The sequence below is a fragment of the Dermacentor albipictus genome, unplaced genomic scaffold (genome assembly GCF_038994185.2).
Source record: "Dermacentor albipictus isolate Rhodes 1998 colony unplaced genomic scaffold, USDA_Dalb.pri_finalv2 scaffold_14, whole genome shotgun sequence".
Classification (NCBI taxonomy): Eukaryota; Metazoa; Arthropoda; class Arachnida; order Ixodida; family Ixodidae; genus Dermacentor; species Dermacentor albipictus.
In genome coordinates, this window is record NW_027225568.1 from 5,312,706 (window position 1) to 5,326,296 (window position 13,591).

A 13,591-nucleotide genomic window follows, 5' to 3' on the forward strand; every position below is an offset into this window, starting at 1 on the left:
TGACACAAATTAAATAATGGTGTTTTACGTGCCTAAACCACTTTCTGATTACGAGGAACGCCGTAGAGGAGGACTCTGGAAATTTAGACCACCTGGGGTTCTTTACCGTGCAAATAAATCTAAGTACACGGGGGTTTTCGCATTTCGCCCCCATCGAAATGCAACCGCCGTGGCTGGAATTCGATCCCGCGACCTCGTACTCAGCAGCCTAACACCATAGCCACAGAGCAACCACGGTGGGTAAATGTTTATTTTGCTGAAAAGAAATGTTACCAAAAATGAGCCATCAACCTATATGCACGACCAAACAATCTCGACATATGTTTAAATCCTATTTCATTAAAATATTACCGGCACGGCGAGGATCGACAGTAAGATTTTTCAGCCGTTTAGAGGTACTGAACCTTCGTTTGAAGCAAAAGAATAAGACATAAATACCATGTCTGCGCCCCTTTAAAAGGAAAATTTTTTGCAACGATAAAATAGACAGAACTGAGAAAAATGGTCGGTTATATCCCAAATTATTCCAAATGTGAGTGTGAGGTGACGGGAGTGGTTTGATTGTGTAGAATATCTTTGTAAAATACAACTAGAACCAGCTTAGCGATGGTAAGAAGAGAAAACTGATGAACTTATCTCGAAGCCGGCTTTTTAAAACATTTGACAAGCCGAAGACGGTGTTTTCACAGCTGCCTTTTTTTTTCATGCAACTGCTGCTGAAACCCTTCCTCGGACATAATCGTTGAATGTCCCTTTTTACAGTCCTTTGTGCTTTTTTTACTGTGCCAATTGAAGAGATACAGGAGTATGAAAATCTGTGCGACTGGCGTCAACTGCAAGTTACATTCCGCCCCCTTGAAGTTAGTGACAGGTAAGCGCGCTTGAAGTAGACACGTGCACGCAGACATGAAGGAGGACACTTATACATTTCGTGTTTGCGTGAAAGCGCCTAACTCAAGTACGCTGCTTCAACGTCATGGCTCACAAACTACGCCTTGAATATCGATTACGTTGTAAGTAATGCCCCTCCATTGTGACAAACTTTTGTATCTTCCTCTGCGACGACTACATGCAGTGCTGGAAGGATTTATCTGGAGGGGGGAGGGGAGTTGTTACGGCTCTTTTGATAGCAAGGACGCCTTCAAAACGGTCACTCTTGATAAGCCCCGTAAGCTCGGGGAATAAAAGAGCACTCATTATAGTCAGAATCTGGAGGACAGGACGACTACATCCCTCCGGGCTAGTTGCCGGTGGCACTCTGACGTAATTGGGGCGTTGTCCTTATGTACCAGCCACGCTATAGGTACCCGTCTCTGCTGGCTCACCACGCGCTATAAACGTAGCAGGACCTATCGGTATTCTAGCTGATGGGTCCGTCGGAGCTGATACCAAGCCAGGATTTTTTTTTCCATTACGGACTATGATCATGGCGAATAAATGCAAATCAGATATCCACCCGTTCGTAGCAATTGCTACAAAGGAAACCCATACGGGTTCCTCGAAGGAAAAGCCTCATAGTTGAAGAAAGATTCGTCTGATTTGCCTTTATTCTTTACTTCTCTCCACCTTGCGGGTTTCCGCTGAACCACTACGTCAAACACTTGCCTTTGCTTCGTGTTGTCGACAAATTCGATTTCGCCCTGCCATCTGCTAGCCGCCTGGTTAGCTCAGATGGTAGAGCGGCTGCCCCGGAAAGGTGGTGGTCCAGGGTTCGAGTACCGGACCAGGACGAATCTTTCTTCAACTATGAGGCTTTTCCTTCGAGGAACCCGTATGGGTTTCCTTTGTAGCAATTGCTACGAACGTGTGGATGTCTGATTTTCCTTTATTCTTTACTTCTCTCCACCTTGCGGGTTTCCGCTGAACTACTGCGTCGGACTATAATCATGTTGTAATTTTTCTTAAGAACATCGTTACGCCTGTAAAAAATGGTGAAGCCTCTTCCGACTTGCTCTCTGCCACCCACGTTTAATAACAGAGATTGCGTCACTGTTCTCGGTAATACGCAGTTCAGTGTAAAGCTCCGCGGCAGCTTTCATGTATTTCCTCCCAAATGAAAGCACGTTCACTCCACTTGCGCGTCACTAAGTACCAGTGTGTTCAACGGGACAGTAACAAAGTTTTGGGAGAACCAACCGCATGTTGTCGTGCACCGACTGTTTGGTTAATAAGCAGTGCGGACAAATAGAAGCTCAGCCCCCGCGCGGAATTCCACTTCCCGCCGGGAAGGAACCACGAGCCACATCGAAAACGGCGCTTCCTTTCGGAGAAGGCGGAGGTTAATACTTGTGACATAATGGCAACCGGGCAAAGGCACATGCTAAATACTGCTTCACGAGTTGTATCTGCGGGAGACTGCCGCTAAGCGTGTTTTCTTTTAAAGTTTATTTTTGTTAGCACCGATTTTGTTACGCATGGGTGTTCGCATACATATAAAGGAACGCATTTGATGAGAATAAAATATCGATTGCTTCGCGTAACTTGAACCAAGGACTTAAAAAAAAAAAGTGGTCAGCCGACGCTGACTGAAACCAAGGGCATATGGTTTGCCATCATGTGGCACTCCTTAGAATATATATATATATATATTTATATTTCGATCAATCAGTCAATTAACGAAGATGAATGGTACAGAAATTCATATATTAACTTTAGGGCCAAGTGCGCTTCGTTGCGCTGTGGAGGGGATTCGCAAACGACTGATCTAACTTCTTGCGGCAACGAAAATCCCGCGTAGCAGTGTGTGGGTGTAGGCCAGTTGGTTATTCATGATATTGGGAAGTTACCGCAAGAAAACACGGGCCTTGAAGAAGGGGACAACACGAAGCGGTCTTGATGCGCGGTTATTCTTTTCGGCGTTTAAAGATAGCCCGCCAAATGCGAAATAAAGCCGCCGGACTGCGTTCATGCGCTACCGTATTGCTTAACCCGGCTCCGTGCGAAACAACCGCGCGCGCGAACCGTGGCGAAGTGAGCGGCCGCGGCTCTAGGCATCGGCTTGGCAGTGAGTCAGCATCTTTGGCGGCGGCACACGGAAAGGAAGCGCCGTCCTCCCCGATAAGCGATAGGCTCGACGAGCGGCGGGGGGCGCTGCATAAATCTTGGATTTTGCGGTTGGCGTAGGCGAAAATTTATTACCCTGCAAAAACTGTGCAGCAGCAAGTTATTGCTGCATGTGGAGAAGTCGTTATGAACACCTCAGATGTCAGTTTTCCGGTTTTGTATGAGGGTTCACTCGTCCGACATGCGGCTTAAATATTATTCTCTCAATTTCATAATCAGTACTTGTGTGTGTACTACCTCTGGCCATGTGTTCATATTCATGCCTCTGTGGTTAAGGCAATCGCGACGAAACCAAACGATAAAAGCATCACCTACACTGTTAAAGCATTTCGATTATATATATTGTGAAGTCCTTTAATATTAACGAGCCAGCGTGACAATGATTTCACGAAACCTGCCGGTAAGGTTAATGCTTAATGTAATAGGTAATATAATAGGTAAGGCTAGTATTTAATGTAACGACTCAATCTTATCTGTGCATTAGGCAACGCTGCTCGAAACTGTGTGCGAGCTTACCACGAAGTTGACCAGGCGTAGTGCTAGGCTGTAACTCGGGATGCCGTGGTGTGACATGGAGTAATCCCGACAGCCTACGTGTGCTGCAGAGATCGAAAGTGAGATTAAGAGAAGATGGTAGAACAGAAAAAAAGAAAAAAAATCGTTGCGTGCCTGTCAACCGACGGTAATCCGATTTGAGTGCACGAAAGTAATCTGTATATTCATTTCTAGATAGGCAAATGCCAGAAGACAAGCACAGTTTAAAGGACAGAGACGTACGCAGGTGATGCACGTTTCATGACCAGTGCCCTGATGGCGTATCTATACAGAAAATGAATATAAAAAACGTTGGGTAGATAGACGCTAAACCCTAAGTAGCGCTGAACAACGAGATCGAGTTTCCCCTGGAAGTGCGAATACACGCCGAAAACTGGCTTGCAATGCGTCGAGTGCACTAGTAAGTGTCAACAAGACGCGTCGACACATATAACTATGAGGGAACGGCGGCACATGACCGTGTGGAGTGCAAACACGTACTGAACATGTACTTGGTGAAGTTGGGTAACATGACAAATTTCTAGTTTTTAACAGCTAGTTAACCATTAGATTGTTTTTAAGACTATAGTTAAGAACCGTATACGTGGATTCAAGGTCTGCTCTTACCACATAGACTAGGGAAAGATTCCAGCGTACGGACCTTCGTACGACACGAGATGTCGGTCTCGGGCGAGCTTGGTTCTCAGCTGAGTGGATGCCATGGTATACCACGCTGCAAACCGTTGCCAAGAAAGAGGAAGCTTTAGGTCGAGGGGAACTGCGATTCCGCCTGTTCAAATACGCGCAAAAGGCAGAAATGTTTTTACGAGACAACACCGGGACTAACTTGGAATGAAGTTTGTCGAATCTAAGAGGAGAAATTATATCGTTCGGACTTTAATAATGAGAGCGTGCACGCACAGCTAACGCTAGGGCGGTGCCACAATCACTTGATAGAAACGCCGCCGACGGCGTTGACGGGAACACTCGCGTCTTGACCAGCGGAAACCGTTTGTACGCCGCCTGTACATCGTTGGGCGGGGGGGCGGGGTGGCAGGATGTGCCAACCGTGGATGCCACCGCAGGCAGCGCTGTATAACGTAGCCATTAAAGTAGGGGCCGTATAACGTAAAACTATTCCAATGTGTTTTTATTCCATTCTCCTGACATCAAATTGGCGTAACCACTCACGCAAGCACCGGCCGTTCACCCGCAGGGTTGTCTGAACAGAGCAATCAAACGCTCAACACGTTCATAGGAGGTCACTTTTGTTTGCTTTATAAACGAATAACATTTCCTACACTGCGGCGGTTATCTAACTTAACAGTTATCCAACTGGCTGATAATAGGCGAGGAGCGCGCTCAAATGGAGAGGCACTCGATGGGGCCGAGCCAGTGCTCTGATAAACTATAACCGGATGTAGAGGGTGGTGCCCACTCCTGCGAATGGTCCACTTTCCCTGACTCAGTTAGGGGTGGCTGGTCGAAAATGGCAGCGGCACGCAACGGAAGCTTAAGAATGACGGTAAAACGGACCCTGAGCAAAGAAGAGTTGGATGAACGAGGTCGTAAACGTGCCGAAAGTGCTCGAAACGTTACACGGCCACGCAAAAAGTGTCATAATAGGCCAATAAACCCATGCTCTCCGGCAGGTGTGAGTAGCCAGCGCCTGAGCGATCAGCGGCAGCCATGTTTTATTCCTTTCGGAACGGGGCAGCCTGCGGCTATTCAGAAGAAAATTCAGTTTTGTTCCGCACGTTAATGCACCTTTAATGTTTACGCGTCATTTTGACATGGTAAGCTTTTACGGTTTTTCGACGTCGCGTGAGAGGCAGGTGAATTGGGTGCAGCCCGAAAACTTTACCAATAGCCGAGGGCTAATGGGAAAATCGCGTCGAATCAGAAATAACTATTTCTGTTTTGTTCGGTCAAATTATGCATAATCAGTGTGTACACGTGATATAAGATGGGGAGCTATTGTGGATTTCGGGTCGTCGCGTGACAGGCAGATGAAGTGGTGGTGGTACAAAAATGTTTTTGCCCAATTGCGGTGGCTCGATTGCAGAATTGCAATAGAAAAGTTTTGAATAGTTTTACGTTATAGCGCCCTAGGTTCGTGCTTAAGAGGAAGCTTTAGCTCGGGCCCAACTCTGACACGGCCTATTCAAATACATGTAGAACGCGAAAAATAAACGTTCTTCTGTCATACGCCCGGGACCGATTTTAATGAAATTTGCTGCATTTGACAGAGAACGTAAAATTCTAAGGACTGTTGGAAGCGGAATTTCGATTTAGAGCCTGGCTTTTTCGCGAACGATTTTCAAAAATTAGAAAGTTCGAAAAAAACATACGCACGAAGTTTATAAATTAATAGCTTTGCATCAGCAACAGATATCGCAGTTCTGTAAACGCACCCATCATATCATTCAAAGCGGACAAATTCGATTTGTCAATTTATATTTATGTGAATTTGTTACGTTGTGTACAAGTGTTCTGCAAAAGAGTTCTGCAAAAGTGTTCTGCAAGTGTTCTGCGAAAGGTGTATTTCCATATTACCGAATTTTTTTCAGATTCTTGTATAACATGCTAAATTTGTCTGAATTTGACGTACTATCAGAACCTATCAGCAGAATTGTGCTATCAAGTTTCGCTGCTGAGTTATGAAGTTGTTGAGTTAATTGTTTCTTTGTGAAACTGTGAAATTGTGAAATTGTGAAACTTGGGGAGAAATTTCTTGTGACTAGTATACCAAGCAAATTTCTCATTTAAGGCCTGAAATCTTTACAAAATTTCATGAAAATTGGTAAGTCGGTGCGTTGACCCATACGAAAATTTTTATAGAAAGTCTATACCCTGACTATAGGCATTTGTCTATGAAGTCTATAGACGGTCTATAGACATTTCTTTAGACTGGTATGTAGACAGTCTATGGACTTATGGCCGTACACTTTTTGTAGACTACTCTTTAAAAGTCTGAGTCTATAGGCAGTCTATAAACATTTCTTTAGACTAGTCTATAGACAGTCTATGGACTTATGGCTATAGATTTTTTATAGACTACTCTATAAAAGTCTGAGTCTATAAGCTTTCTATAGACTAGTATATAAAAAGTCTGAGCCTATAGAGTGTCTATTAATATATATATATATATATATATATATATATATATATATATATATATATATATATATATATATAAATATATACACATGCTGCAGACAATTGTCTGCAGCATGTCTATAGACAAGTGTGTAGGCTTATATTTCTTCTTTTGCAGACTGAGTTCTATAGAATATCTAGAGACAAATGTCTGTAGACTATCTATCGACTATACCTATAGACTAATCTATAGACTGTCTATAGACTTATAGTCGTACACTTCTTATAGGCTATATAGGCTATAAAAAGTCTGAGTCGATAGCTTGTCTATAGATCAAAGAAAATTCACCTTTGTAGAAAAAAGCCCGCAGAATGTTTATATACGAAAGTGTGTAGGATTATACAGTTCTATTTTTTAGAGTGAAGTCTATAGAATGTTTATAGACAAATGTCTTAGACTATCTAAAGACATTTGTCTATAGACATTTTAAAAATTTCAGTCTACCAAAGTAGAATTATATATACAGTTCTACTCTTGCAGACTGAAGTCTATGGAATGCCTATAGACAAATCTCTACAGATAATCTATAGACTTCAGTTTACAACAACATAACTTTATAATCCTATGCACTTTTTTCTATGACATTCTGCAGATGTTTGTCAACAAAAATGAATTTTCATTATTATATAGGCGGTCTATCCACACAGACATTTTATAGACTAGTCTACAAACAGGGTATAAGGTCATAAGTCCATAGCTATCTGCTATCTACAAGTTAGCTTACATTTTTGTTTAGATGTGGCAGCAAAAAAATTGAATGTATTTATGTATGTGCACCTGCTGTTTTTCATCTGCACTTATGCATTAACGTTAGTAGATTAATAATGCTCCTGAACCAGCTGTACTTTCATATATGTTGCTTAAACAGAAAGAATTGAGTGCTAAATCATGCATTGCAAAAAATAAAACAAATGCACCGGCAATCAAGTTAAACCATGGTATACTTCCTTTTTTACGCGCATCAACTATGGCGATAAAATCAACAAACCTGAGCGATCACTTGACGTAAAACATTCCGTATAGTAGAAGTGAGAACAACAGCGCGTTATCAAATCATGAAAATGAGAAACCGATACTATGCCCGAGTCGCCTGCGCTACATGCAGCCGGTTTGCGCTACGATATGCGCTTACGTAATCATGATCTATTGACGCAAAACATCGTTGCTAAAGCTTACCGTTCAGTATAGTTGATGTATGATGCCACAAAGAAGACAAGCATGCACAGACACCAACGTTCTGGCAGACACCGCCCACCGCTGCAAGCGTTTACGTGCCTGGCGCATTCGTTGAGAATTCAAATTGACGCGGACAGATGGCGCTCATTGCGCAGGCGCAGGAGCTCCGCGAGAGGAGGCGCGCGCGCTCCTAGAAGTCTGTGCGCCTGTTTCTTTTTTTTTTGTCTCTTTCTCTCTCTCTCTGCGCGCCATGCGCACCGGAACGGGTTGCTTTTGTTTTCAATTTTTCATCCTTTTATCGCGACAGCGTTAAGGAGCACGCGTCGCAGAAAAGCCGGTGCCGTCGACTTCGGTGTCAGCGGCGTTGGCGGTGAGCGATAAATCGCAGAAGGCGCTTCATAAATAAAAAACATCCTGCAAGACGGAGTCTCCGGAGTGCGCGACGGAGAGGCTACCACTGAGCCACGAGTTCGTTCCTTCAAAACGGGACAAAATCGCCTCTAGCGAAGGCGGTGTTGCCTTAGAAACGTGCCCTAGAAAGTTATACTGCGGTTTATATCGGTAATTATGACTTATGTAACTTACAGAAGTCGCTGTTTCGCGAGTAGCGAAGTATGTTTCCGCTAAATTTCTTCTGCGCTCTGCGCACACGCAGAGCCATCTTGCGGCAAACACAGAAGACCCCCTCCTCACAATGTATGGCGCTGCCCCGACACGTGGCACGCCACTCGCCCCATGACCGCGTCCACCTTCATGGCGCGTCGGGGCCCGGCTATCTCAGCCGATCGCGACGTTTGGCTGGCGTAGCGCGTTTGAGTAGGTTGTGCGAACGGGATGCGATAACGCTATCGCATTCCACTCTTGAAGGCGAAGCTTAAGCGTCCTCCAATTTTTTCATGAACGAAGGAAATGCGATGGCAGGTTGTATCACAAACGCTGTGGGCTATCGTATGAGACTGGAACGCCCACATGGATGAATGCGCTGTTTGTAAAAGCCGTTAAAGAGCCCTTCAGGCGCTTGCATTATCGCCAGCGACGATGAGTAATACAGCGCATTTGTAGCATATCTTCCAGCGTAGCACCAAATGTGATGACCACACGTACGTTAGTGCTAATTTTCCGCTCCGATGATAGATCAAAGCAATCAGTACGGCAATGAGGTACTCATATGCGTGGCTGCGCAGGCATACCGCCTGCAAAATACTGAGTTGGCTCAGAGAATTCGGCACATATTTTAAGTGAATGAGGAACTCTGATGAGTTCATAGGGCAGGATATCAGTCAACGAAAAGCCGCGCAATGTTAGTGATGCAGCCGAGATATGAAGACAATGGGAAAAGTATCTGAGAATCGGAGGGCACACAATGCGCACACCACATGCGCGACATCGGTTCCACGCACACTCACAAAGTCCGCGTTCTCAGCTACAAACATTACGAGTTTCTGTGCTGTTAGCTTGATGCCTGTTTGGAATCCACTTGTAGCTAAAGTTGGCGTTCATATCATCCATTATCACAATTGGATCGGCGTTTTGCTTTCCTTATCCTACTGCCGCAAAAGTCATGCTATGACAACTGTGAAGACTCTCCTGTGATTGGCGAAAGCGACTACGTAGTTCCTATCATGTGGTGAACAAATGCAGAGGTATACACTATGTGTATACTAAAGTCTACAATTAGGCTCTACAGCAATCTCAGCATTATACAACTTCAGTGGCTTATATCGAACGCAGCTCCATATTATGTCCCGGTACCTGCGCTTGGTTGGAGCGTACACGGGCTGGGCCCAGATTAACAATTTTTTTCTATTGTCAATCTATATACGGCATGTAAACCTGAAGCAATACAAATTTTACAGTATCGGCTGTGTTCTACTTCATCTCACGCCTTACCACAATCGGTATACGGGCTGTTCGCACAAGTTAACATGACCTTTGGTGACGTCCCACCTCATGGCCTTCATCGGCGGGGATATAGGAAGCCATGGAGAATATTTGCAATTGTAAAGAAGGATACGGGATGCTTCACTTATATTGAGCTAGACTAACATATGCAAATGCGACGTAGCTGGAGAGAACCAAGTTAATGTTGTTTGCCATCCCTTGGAGATACTCAGTCTATATTTTTTGCATTCCCCTGATTAGATATTTCGTGTAAATAATTTCTACATTATGTTAATTAGACGAATATTCTCAATGATAAAACTGTCGAGCAACATAAGAAACTTCCGATAAAGCTTTCGGTTGCTCAATACGAGCTCCATAGAAGTGTTTGGTCGAGCATGAAGAAGCCCGCGATTACACGCAATGTGACTCGAGCGGCCGGTCGCGCAGCTCTCTCTCTCTCCCTCTCTCTCTCCCTCTCTCTCTCTCTCTCGTGCGCCTAAATCTAAGCACACGGGTGTTTTCGCATTTCGCCCCCATCGAAATGAGAGAGAGAGAGAGAGAGTTCATTCACCCCATTTAACGATCACAGTTGTGCCCGCAATGTGCACTTTCTCATTCCATATTTTTCGACTACTGTTCACTGTCCTGCCATTTCTTTAGCACTGTAGCAGTGGCAGTGAATTGTTACAACTTCAAACAATCGAGCGATCCTGCACTCACCTTACAGTCCAAAACGACTCTTGTCAGGTCAGTTGTCTGGATTTCTGGCCGCTTACATTGTTCCCATGATTGTAGCTCTCCTTTCATGTACCGATGGTAAGACTGGGGAGTCTTACCATCTGTACATGAAAGGTCGCGCAGGTCGCACACGACCTGCGCGACCTGCTCGCTGCTGCACACTGGCCTTCGACGTGGCGAACTTTTCGAGCAGGCTCACACCCGTGGACGGGTTGAAGCGCTGCTCGCGCTGAAGTCCAGTGTCGACAACGTACACCACATCGTTGACGGTGATGCACGTTTCGGCGATGTTGGTGGCCAGTATTACCTTGCGCACATCTGCTGGTGGAGTTAGACAAAAAGAAATAGAAACTTTATCGACTTTCGCCTATAGACAGTCTATAGACTTTGTATCAAAAAAGTCTAAATCTATAGAAAGGCAAGGTCGTGTATAAAAAGTCTATAGGCTTTCTATATATACATTGAAATCGATACTTTACTATACGTGTTAATTAGGATTTCTTTTTCTCGCTTCACTCGGTCCTAGCAACGATGCGGTTCTGCTTCCTGTCCAATAAACGTTATCACATGTAAACTGTGTGCCTACCCTTTGCTTCAAAGCTCTATGTCCGAAATATTCGGGGCACGAACAGCACGCGCGTTAGAGGTGTGAGATAGCACTCTCGCAAGTAATGTAGCGAGCGCAGAGCTTTCAAGGAAGTAAACGCAAGCAATATACGGAATACCTAGAGCAGAAAGAACAAAGGACGGGTCGAGAGAGGACAAACGCTTGTCATGCCTCGACCTGTTGTTTGTACTTATATTGTGCTACGTGTTCTATTATCCAACATGCCCAAGACTATTGCCTTCTGAAACGCGGATGACACCGACGGCAATCAGTGTATGGGAACAAGATAAGCCGGCCCAAATGGTGCCCATTTCCATCACTGCATGCCCGCAGTTCATGAGTTATCTTACTCGCAAATGGAAGCAACAACTTGTGCATGAACATGACGAAACTTGCTCCGCCTCAGTGTACAAGGACCTTTTTAAAAAAGCCTGTAGCCGTGCTTTGGTTCTTCAGTCAGGGCGTCCTAGACAAAGCAGTACAAACACTTAAAGTGTAAAGACTTGAAGGAGTATAAGGGTGTAAATCGGTGCATTACTCCCACGCTTAAACTAATGCTGTGCAGGCGTGTGATTTATACGCCGATTTACAACCGGATTCGCTTTTTTTAGGTGCATATCTTAAAGCTCACGAAGCTCTACGGGACACATACAGCTATAGAGGCCTGTTGAGATGGTCTCGGGTGTCGTGGTCGAGCATCAGGGGCAATCACCACCGGAGTTGGATCACGGTCATAACGAAAAAAACAGTCAATCATTTCTCAATTTGACAATGACTCTGTGTTCGTAAAACAGCACCTCTGTGCAAACAATTTTGCATTTCCGAGAACCAGAAACAATGCAGAATGTATGTTTCTTAAATAAAGGGTGCCTCCCACGCCGTATTACCAAACTAACTTTTCTAACATGGACATCTAACTGCACAATACGCGCTTTAGAATACGAACAAATCGATACACTGCTCGCTTTCCGCCATTCATGCTCTGACGCAAACGTAAACCGTAACGTCATGCCAGCAGTATTTACGGCACAACTCGCTACACTACAAAGAAGATTAGGGAATCACTTCCACTTCGAGTAACCTATTTGGAAGTAGTTAAATAATCTAAAGCTGTGACTTCGCTGATGGGCGCATGCCAAAGGCGTGACAGGGTGTACTGCAGTTCATTCTTGGTTTTTTAGTAGATCTCGGCGAGGATGTATTACGCTGCAGAAATTGTACAGCAGTGTGAAATTGTCGCATGCCTGGACCTGGTAATGAACGCTTCGGATGTTAAGTTTCAGGTCTTCCATATGGGTTTAATTGTAGTCATATAGTCATATGCATGTCTCTGTGATAAAGGCAATCATGACTACGTCAAATAATTATAGCATCAGCATTGTTAAGACATTTCGACTAGACTTTTTGTAACTTCCCATGATTACCGTTAGCTATCTTGACAGTAATTTCACAAAATCTGTCGGTAAGATTTGTGGGAATGGTTAAAGACTTCATCGTCTCTACATTGGGCAACGCTGCTGGAAACTGCGTGAGAGCATACCGCGAAGTTGAGCACGTGCTGGGCCGTTGCGCAGCTTACCATTTGAGTGACATGGAAGAATCCCAATAGCCCAACGTGTGCTGCAGAGATCGAAAGTGAGATTAAGACAAGAACAGAAAAAAAAAACCGTCGCGTGTATGCGAACCGATTGCTTTCTGATTCGGGTACACGAAAGGAATCTAAACATATCCTGCTAGTTAGACAAATGGCAGAAGCAAACCACAGGGCCACGTTGCCAAACAGTCATATAGAAGCACCACATTCAATGCAAATAAACGTACTGAATATCATGCACATTTAATGATGTGTGCCATGATGACGGGTCTACGATAAGTGAAGATAAACGTCGTTGGGCAGAATTACAGTAAACGCTAAGCAGGATGGAACACAGAGATCGTGTTTTCACTGCTAGCGGGAATGCACACCGAAGAGTGGCTTGGAACGCGACTAGTACATATTTGACGGTGAACGCGACGTGTCGATATGTATAGTGATCACGTCACGGCGGAACATGACAGTGTCGAGTGTAAAGAAATAAAAAAGACGTGTACCGGGCAAAATACCGTGAAATCAACTTGTGTAAAAGTGGTAATTTTGTTTTTTAAGGGCCAGTTGAATGTTAGTTTGTTCTTTAAATATAATTAAGGCCGCTATACGTGAATACAAGGTCTACTATTAACGCATAGACTAGGGCCAGCTGCCGGTATATACGGACCCTTGTACGACGTGCGACTTCCGGTCGCGTGATGGCTGTGGGTGCCACAGAAGACCGCACTGCAGAACGTAACCATGAGAGAGGAAGCTTTACCTCTTAGCCAACGGCAATGCCGCCTGTTGAGATACATGTAAAAGGCGGCAATCCTTTTATGAGGCAGCTGGAGGACTTACT

The 13,591-nt window shown here is 44.5% G+C and overlaps 1 protein-coding gene across 10 annotated transcripts in view; it reads right to left on the reverse strand.

Moving 5' to 3' along the window:
- LOC139051806 (uncharacterized) overlaps nt 1-13,591 on the reverse strand; it is a 280,388-nt gene that overhangs the window by 118,989 nt on the left and 147,808 nt on the right. For all 10 annotated transcript variants that reach the window (XM_070528799.1, XM_070528798.1, XM_070528800.1 and 7 more), the window contains exons 19-22: nt 12,742-12,782; nt 10,538-10,876; nt 4,225-4,330; nt 3,580-3,662 (exon numbers count right to left, since the gene is read on the reverse strand). The gene's annotated coding sequence lies outside the window, so the exon portion shown is untranslated. The remainder of the gene's footprint in view (nt 1-3,579; nt 3,663-4,224; nt 4,331-10,537; nt 10,877-12,741; nt 12,783-13,591) is intronic.